This window comes from Tarenaya hassleriana, unplaced genomic scaffold, assembly GCF_000463585.1.
Source record: "Tarenaya hassleriana unplaced genomic scaffold, ASM46358v1 Cleome150, whole genome shotgun sequence".
Classification (NCBI taxonomy): Eukaryota; Viridiplantae; Streptophyta; class Magnoliopsida; order Brassicales; family Cleomaceae; genus Tarenaya; species Tarenaya hassleriana.
Window position 1 is genome coordinate 120786 of NW_010964924.1, and position 2813 is coordinate 123598.

Below are 2813 nucleotides of genomic sequence, written 5' to 3' on the forward strand. Positions count from 1 at the left end.
TCGAAATATTTTAAGAGTGCGTAGAAACATGTTTAGAGTGCATCCAAACATACTTAGAGTGCATCCAAACACGTTTAGAGCACGTTCAAACACGTTTAGAGTGCGTCCAAATACGTTTAGATACGTCCAAACACTTTTAGAGAGCATCCAAACATGTTTAGAGTGCATCAAAATATTATTAGAATGTTCGTCGAAACATGTTTAGAGCACGTCGAAACATATTTAGAGCGCATCCAAACTTGTTTAAAGTGCGTCAAAACATACTAAGAGTGCATCTAAACATGTTTAGAGTTTATTAAAACATTTTTAGAGTGCGTCAAACCATATTTAGAGTGCCTCGAAACATGTTTAGATGAACTCTAAACATGTTTAGAGTGCATCCAAACATGTTTAGAATGCATTAAAACACCTTTAGAGTGTGTCGAAACCTGTTTAAAGTTCGTCTAAACATGTTTTGAGTGTACCAAATCACGTTTAGAGTACGTCCAAACACATTTAGAGTGCAGGCAAACATGTTTAATGTGCAATAAAAGACGTTTAGAGTCCGTCGAAACATATTTAGAATGCATCGAAACATACTGAGTACATTCCAACATGTTTAGAGTGTGTTGAAACATGTTTAGAGTGCGATGAAATATATTTAGAGAGCATCGAAATATGAATAGAGTTCGTATAAACACGTTCAGAGTGCGTCCAAATACGTTTAGAGTGCGTGCAAACACGTTTAGAGTACGTCCAAACACTTTTAGAGTGCATCCAAACATGTTTAGAGTGAATCAAAACATTTTAGAGTGCGTCAAAACATTTTTAAAGTGCGTTAAAACATGTTTAGAGTGCAATAAAAGATGTTTAGAGTTCGTCGAAACATGTTTAGAGCACGTCGAAACATATTTATAGTGCATCCAAACTTGTTTAAAGTGTGTCAAAACATACTAAGAGTGTATCCAAACATGTTTGGAGTGCATTAAAACAATTTTAGAGTGCGTCGAACCATATTTAGAGTGCGTCGAAACATGTTTAGAGTTCATCTAAACATGTTTAGAGTGCATCCAAACGTTTAGAGTGCATTAAAACACTTTTAGAGTGCGTCGAAACACGTTTATAGTTCGTCTAAACATGTTTTGAGTGCACCAAATCACGTTTAGAGTACGTCCAAACATATTTAGAGTGCATCCAAACATGTTTAAAGTGCGTCAAAACACACTTAGAGTGCATCCAAACATATTTAGAGAGCATCGAAATATTTTAAGAGTGCGTCGAAACATGTTTAGAGAGCATCAAACATACTTAGAGTGCATCCAAACACGTTTAGAGTGCATTACAAAATGTTTAGAGTGCATCCAAACTTATTTAAAGTGCGTCACAACATACTTAGAGTGCATCCAAACATATTTAGAGAGCATCGAAATATTTTAAGAGTGCGTAGAAACATGTTTAGAGTGCATCCATTGATACATGTTTAGAGTGCGATGAAATATACTTAGAGAGCATCGAAACATGTTTAGAGTTCGTATAAACAGTTCATAGTGCGTCCAAATATGTTTAGAGTGCGTGCAAACACGTTTAGAGTGCGTCCAAACACTTTTAGAGTGCATCCAAACATGTTTAGAATGCATCAAAATATTTTTAGAGTGCGTCAAAACATGTTTGAAGTGAGTCGAAACATGTTTAGAGTGCAATAAAAGATATTTAGAGTTCGTCGAAACATATTTAGAGCACGTCGAAACATATTTAGAGTGCATCCAAACTTGTTTAAAGTGCGTCAAAACATACTAAGAGTGCATCCAAACATGTTTAGAGTGCATTAAAACATTTTTAGAGTGTGTCGAACCATATTTAGAGTGCGTTGAAACATGTTTAGAGTTCATCTAAACATGTTTAGAGTGCATCCAAACTTGTTTAGAGTGCATTAAAACACTTTTAGAGTACGTCGGAACATGTATAGAGTTCGTCTAAACATGTTTTGAGTGCACCAAATCACGTTTAGAGTACGTCCATACACATTTAAAGTGCATCCAAATATTTTAAAGTGCGTCAAAACATACTTAGAGTGCATCCAAACACATTTACAGAGCCATTGAAATATTTTAAGAGTGCGTCGAAACATGTTTAGAGTGCATCCAAACATACTTAGAGTACATCCAAACACGTTTAAAGTGCGTTCAAACACGTTTAGAGTGCGTCCAAACACGTTTAGATGCGTCCAAACACTTTTAGAGAGCATCCAAACATGTTTAGAGTGCATCGAAATATTTTTAGAATGTGTCGAAACATGTTTAGAGTGCATCCAAACATACATAGAGTACGTCGAAACACGTATAAAATGCGTCCAAGCACTTTTAGAGGTCATCCAAACATGTTTAGAGTGCATAAAAACATTTTTAGAGTGCGTCAAAACATGTTTAAAGTGCGTCGAAACATGTTTAGAGTGCAATCAAAGATGTTTAGAGTTCGTCGAAACATGTCTAGAGCTCGTTGAAACATATTTAGAACGCATCCAAACTTGTTTAAAGTGCGTCAAAACATACTAAGAATGCATCCAAACATGTTTAGAGTGCGTTAAAACATTTTTAGAGTGCGTCGAACAATATTTGGAGTGCCTCGAAACATGTTTAGACGAACTCTAAACATGTTTAGAGTGCATCCAAACATGTTTAGAATGCATTAAAACACCTTTAGAGTGCGTCGAAACCTGTGTAAAGTTCGTCTAAACATGTTTTGAGTGCACTAAATCACGTTTAGAGTACGTCCAAACACATTTAGAGTGCAGGCAAACATGTTTAATGTGCAATAAAAGACGTTTAGAGTCCGTC

At 35.7% G+C, this 2813-nt stretch overlaps 1 pseudogene; it reads right to left on the minus strand.

Annotated features, from left to right (window-relative positions):
- Nucleotides 1–2813, minus strand: part of LOC109116502 — a 52688-nt pseudogene that overhangs the window by 22623 nt on the left and 27252 nt on the right.